We start from the raw sequence: 6,784 nt of genomic DNA on the forward strand, positions 1-6,784 counted from the left end.
CTGCATTAAAGGGTTTTGCATGGTACACAGATCATGTATGCGGTTGTTCCGCCATCTCAGTGTTTGTTTGGTACAGCCGGACAGCTGGTTCTGTCTTCCTTTCAGTCCTCTGAATGTGTGCAATGCCCAAGAGGATTCCCCTCGCAGGTTGACACTTACCCTATATGGGGTATTTAGAGGCTATTGGGTGCCAGCCTTAGCCTTGGTACGCTCTTATGGAGTTTTTTGCCACAATTTTGCTGTGGGCCTCTTTTTCTGCTGTTCTGCGATCCTAACGTTAGCATTGCTCTATGGCACTTTCGGTGCACTTGGCTCTAGTTATCTGTTGTTCTTCTACGCCTCGGTGTGGTGTTCATACCGCATGGCTTCTGCCTCAAATGTATTCACAGGGCGGGTTTCAGAATCACTGTGATATACTTGCCCTTGATGGCTGCTCTTTGTTTGCCAGTCATTATCCGTAGGGCCATTGTTCTGTTCAGTTCAGGTGCTGCGCTCACCTCAGATGCCCTGTCCTCGTTTTACGCCATGACACAAGCACTGTGTGGCACGCTTCTTAGTGTGGGCGTAACCCGTAAATGCACCCTGGTATAATTGATATCATAGGGTGTTCACATTGTTTCTTTCACTGCTGTGGTGCTGGTTCTCCCCTGCCCTTTAGGAGTTCGGGTAACAGTTTTTGATACTTCAGCCCTTACTGGGTTTGTCTTTAAAGGTGGCTTCGCCCTGTACCTCTCTACTGTACATTGCCCTGTGCCCTTGTTTTCTGGGCACTTGACCAACAGGAGTGTTTTTACACATTCCCTGCTGCTTTTCGTACTCCTGCTTGGGTTCCTGCTGTTACCACTCTCACGGGGAGTGCTCTCTTTAGAAAACTCGCTTTTTGGGCTCCTGGAACATTCGGTTGGTCCTGAATGTTTCCGACTGTTGTGTCTAGCTCTGTCTCCTCCTCTAGCTTGCAGGGTACCGTTGCACCTCCCGGGCGTGCGGGACTGCTGTAGCTTACTAGTCTGGACATTGTTCCTTCCACTTCTGCTTCCTCATGACTTGGTACTTTTCGCATTCCCTAGTCTTCTTGTGTGCCGCTTCATTTTTTTGCGTATTTATTTTGCCTCTATATCTGCTCTGTGCTGTTACACAGCAAAATCGTGCTGTCAGTGTTTCTTCATTAGGTGTACATGGTCATTAACCCGGTCTGCTCGCCTACGAGCTCTTACGTGGGTGTCCAGTTTTCCTGGTGCCGGTTGTTGCCGGTTGCCTGCTTGTTATGGCATATCGGGGCGGCTCATATAACCCTACAGAAGGGTACTTGTTCTACTTCATGTGGGTCGACCGTCCACACGGTATGCTTCTGTGTCGTCCAGTCTTCCACTTGGATATAATTTTTACTGTACTCCTTTTTTGGGTGCTTCTGCTGGTTGCCGTCAGCCCTTTCACATGCTTGGTAACGGAGTGACTCTCCAAAGACATGTCTTCTGTTTCTAGCACTACTAGCACTTTCTGATCATGGATCGGCATCCTGCCAATACTGTCCCACGTATTTGGCTGGTACCTGGTTCCACAGTGCTTTTTTCCACTGTTGTACATACTGGACCGGTATGTGTTGTCATACCAGTTGTCTTCCTTCTGGGTTTTATTTATAGTCAGCACGTCACATCCTGCGGATCCATCAGACCCTGGGTTAAGTTCCACTTCTTGCGAGGTCATGAACTTTCCCTTTCACACCGACATATCTAGCATATGTTTTCTTTCTCTCACCCGGTGTATATACGGGAGTTTTCATGCTGTCCTTTGACGGCTTGTGGTGCCTTTGCATCCCAACTTTTTTTGCTCTTTCTGACCTTCACGATCTGGCGGCGCTGGCTTGCGGTCCCCACCGTGGGTCGTCACCTTGTTGACGGCTACGTTACCTCAGCAACTTATTGGGGTTCAGTCGCAGACCCGCCTCCTCTATGGTTATAGCTTTGTTATCTATTCTAAGTTAAGGAATCTGCGGCTAGACGTCCCTATCAGAAGAATGAGTTACTTACCTTCGGTAACGATGTATCTGGTAGAGACATAGTCTAGCCGCAGATTCTTTGACGCCCTCCTGTCCTCCCCGTTCTGCGAGGACCTTTTCAGGTTGGGCTTTCTACACTCTCCTCCCTCCTGGTGGCTTGTCCCTTCTTTAGGGTGACGTTTTCACTTCACTCTGACACAGAATGCTCCATTCTGCTTTCACTGTTCTAATCTGCCCATTCTCATGATTGGATGGTATGCTCATGTGTTGTGTGTCCTTTCCAACTCTACGCCCTAGCTTGTACAGTGTGGGATCTATTCATGTTTTTTCCTAACCCCGCTCTATCCTTCTCTATTTCCTTGGGGTTTCTTACCACCCCTGCGCTCTATTGGTTTGAAGTCTTTTAGCTCTGCCACGTTTTATAGGTCTCTTATTGGGGATACAATCTCTCTTTCTGGTGACGTCTTTTGGTCTATTGCCCTAGCTCCTGAGTTCTGGACTTGTCCTTCACGGTTATACATTAATGTTGCTGACTTTGTTGTCTGCAATGATGTTGTTTACATCTTCATTTACCTCCAAGAGTGGTTGGCCTTCACCTACGAGGGGTTGACTCTCAGAGCGGTGCTCTGCTCTTTCCCTTTACTAGATTTCAATATACAGTGCCTGGCACTGTCCTTTATGGTGCTGGTTTTCACCATTCCATGTGTTTTCATCATTAATTTCGCACACTGTTCCCATATTCTAACAGTTTTTTGGTGGTGGCTCCTCGCTGTGCCGCGGAAAAGTTTCTCTGACGAAAACTGACGTCAGCGCGCCAAGAGGGGCACATATGGCTCCGCTGACGTCACGTCCATGGACAACATCAGGGCGGAGCCGTGCGGCGCTTTCCTTCGGGGCGCGCAGAGGTGTTGCTGCTGAAGGTTTTCCGGATCCAGTCTGACGCTTCAGGATATTCTAAGTTAAGGAATCTGCAGCTAGACTATGTCTCTACCAGATACATCGTTACCGTAGGTAAGTAACTAGTTTATTAGAAATAAAATATGAATGAAAAAGTTTACAGGGAACCACATTTTGACAAATTAAGGGCACTGAAAGCCTGTTTAGGGTATGCATGATTCCGAGAAAAATAATATTTCTAAATAAAACAATGCACACACAACATGCATGAGCGTTGTGCCTTTCAGAGATTTAAAGACACCATTAAATGTAAAAATCTATTTGACAAACTTTAACTGTTTTAAACGAAAGGAAAACATTACTGGTAATGACTTAAATGAAATAGTGCTTAATGGAATATTAAATTAAACATTGATTGTATGAGATGGAATAGCCTTGTACCCATAGATACCGATGTGTGTATATATATATATATATATATATATATATATATATATATATATATATATATATATATTATATCCCCCCACTCCGTCACTCCCCAGCATGCTTGCATAGACTGAGACGGACCAAGATGTTGTGCTTCAATATTTTTATTGCCTTACTCGGTCTTGACGCGTTGCGGCTCGGGGTGAGCATTGATCACATGACACGGAAGTAAGTAATTTATTTCAGTTTTAAAGCGACAAGTGCTCTGTGTAAAACATCACTTGGTAACATACCGCAATAGACATAGCAGAATTACTTTACAAAACATGTCTGTGCCGTTTCAAGCGGAATATACAGAACTGCATTGTTGAGCTGACATGAATAAACAGGTAAACTTATACAAAGAATAATTTGTTGTGTTTCTTTTTGGTTAATTTCCCGATAATTATTTGTTACTTTTATATTGTCATGTATATTCTTATAACCGCTAGTTCTGCATCTCATAGATTTCTTAAATCCCTATTCCTGCCAGTGCATACAAATATGTGCAAATTCGCTGGGCATTGCTAGTATGTATGTGAGTTGGAAGTAGTAGTGCTCATTTAATAGTGAATAAAGTGCTAGTGCTGGTAACAATGACCCGATTCTTATTGGTCAAATACGTGACTGCTGTTTGTTACCACAGTTAGTTCCTCATTCAAACTGTTATCAATGTTATGTATCTTATTGTGCAAACCGTTAGGGTCATAATCAATCCTAAACATTCTTGCGGCTGTAGAAATTTTGTTTATTGCTACCTCACATCTAGCTTGGATGTCTATGCCTGTGATGCCAGTTATGGAAAAAAACAAATTGCGGGCCTCTTATTGGTTACTCAATCGAGTTTGCCCATGTTGGTACTGTAAAAACTGAAGAAAATAGCTGTACTATATCGCGAGTGAATCCCTTATGGCTTGTCAATTACAGTGTTGCCACTAGTTTCGTGTATCAGTATAACCCTTAGTAGTTTGATTTTACTTTAACTCGAATTAAGTTCGGTCTTAATGTGACCTGACATATATCCAATTGGATCAGATGGTAAATGCTCTAATATGAATTCTATTATAACAACTAATAAATATATCATTAAATACCTATTTACAAATATACACTTAAATGATAAAAAGATCAAAACATTTCAATCATTAATATCTGGTTAATGCATTAGTTCATCTAAAAATCATTAAAGTCGATAAAATGTATAAATACTTTTGTTAACACATAAAATATTACAATGTGCTAATTAATAGGCATTCTCCATTAAAAAGTTCCATAGAATAATGTGCAAGTCTTATAATACAGTCGTAAAGTAAAAATACATTAGGTAAACCATTTTATATTAAGTTTTAGTATTCTGTGCTAATTGACATTGTCAATGTATACTGAGATTATCTGCAACTGTACTTGTAGTTGTTAAATACGATATACTATACACCATACTATAAACAGGTGTACAGATCTTCCGACATATTAAGCCCGTTGGGTTGATTCGTGTCCAATTCAATAATGTAACGAGTTTCTAATCTTCTTAGGGCTCCCTCTCTATTGCCACTCCGTCTGCTGGGTGGTACTGTCAATTACAAAGTATTTCAACTTTTTGCTATTGGAGAGGTGGCTGTCTCTGAAATGTTGGGCTACCGGGTAGGTGTTATATCGGTTGCATATTGCCCTAAGATGTTGGAGCACCCGCTTGTGTACAGGTAATTTGGTACTCCCACCATGTAGCAAGTTACAAGGACAGGAGAGGACATATACCGCGTGATCAGTTTTACAGGTTAATAGTTTGTTTATAAAATGAACCCTGTCACTGAACGGTGTTTTATAGGTCGTTCTGTTTTCTCCATGCTGACATGCCTTGCATGTTTTGCATCAGTAAAATCCTTTGTGTTTCTGGAGCCAACTAGATGTTTCTGTGGACTCAGGACTTGTTGCTACCAGCTGATCCTTCATAGAAGGGCCTCGGCTGTAAGTGAAGGACACTCTTTATGGCAAATCTGGTCCAATTATTGGGTCACTTAAGACTAGTGGCTAATTCCTTTGAATAATAGCCTGTAGCTGGCTGCTGTATTGCATAATACGCCTAAAGTCCTTACTGTTGGCCCCACTGCTCTCGTTGTCCTGTCCTGTACCAATGTGAGTGTCATCCGCCCTGTCTTGCAGTAGCTCTTCCGTAGGTGGGCCATTGATTGGTAATAGCTGACTCAATTATCTTGTATGAGTAACCCCTTTCCCAGAACCTACTGCTACATTCAGCCTGGGATGCCAGGAGATCCTCATTATTGCTATGTAGCCGCTTCAGCATCTAGCCATAGGGGATACTATTAACAAGATGCCGCGGATGGGCGCTGCTGGCATGTAATGTAGAGTTTCACGATGTCGGTTTTCTGTATAGTTTGGTTTCAATTCTGTTTTCCACAATGAACACCTGCGTGTCTAGAAAAGTTACAGTACCGCTACTTATGGTTGCTGTGAATTGCAAATTAATTTAATTTTTGTTGATGTGTTAAACAACTTGCATGGCTGTTTTTGCTGTTCCGTCTCAAAAACAAATAAATCATCTATGTATCGTAGCCACGATTTTATCCTGTTGTTGACCTCCAATGTGTGTGAGGTGTTTAAGACCAGCTCCTCCCACCACCCCATGTGGAGGCAGGCGTAACTGGGGGAGAAGCTGGCCCCCACTGCCTCGCCCCTGATTTGCTGATACAAGATGTTATTAAACATGAACACAGGGTCAGAACAACACCATATCTATGAGCATTCTCTCATGCTCCTCAGAGTGTTTGCGGTCTTTGACCCCATCCTCATGCCTGATGCTTGTGTACAAAGACGTCACGATTAGGGCCACCATGTGATAACCGCTCCTCCATTCAATTTCTTTGAGTTTTCTCAAGAACCCTCTTGTGTCCCGTACATACGATGGTCATGATTTCACGAGAGTTTGGAGGAAGTAGTCCACGTATTGGGAAGAGTGCTCAAGGAGGCTGTTGCGGGCAGAGATGATTGGTCGACCCGGGGGTTTGTTCGGATCTTTGTGAGTCTTTGGAATAGAATAGATCGGAGGTGTAACAGGATTGTCCTCTTTCAAGAATTTCCATTCCTGGCGTTGTAATTAATCCCTTTCTCTTCCAAGTATGTAGCATGTGGTAAAATTGTGTGTGAACAGTCTTAAGATGCACACTGCTCATTCTCACATAACAAGCTCTATCATTTAGCTGAGCATAGGCCTCCTTGGTGTAATGCGTTTTGCTCCAAATCAAGATGGTTTTTTTGTGCAGAGTTTTACATAGCGCGAACTTGACCCGAATTGGGTATCGGAGCGCTTTACATAGCACCAGTTACGTTACATGAGGACATACATTCATTCATTCATTTTTCTTAGGCACAGGGAGATTAAGTGATTTGCCCAGAATCACCTTTATC

This window comes from Lissotriton vulgaris, chromosome 10 (assembly GCF_964263255.1).
Source record: "Lissotriton vulgaris chromosome 10, aLisVul1.2, whole genome shotgun sequence".
Taxonomy (NCBI): Eukaryota; Metazoa; Chordata; class Amphibia; order Caudata; family Salamandridae; genus Lissotriton; species Lissotriton vulgaris.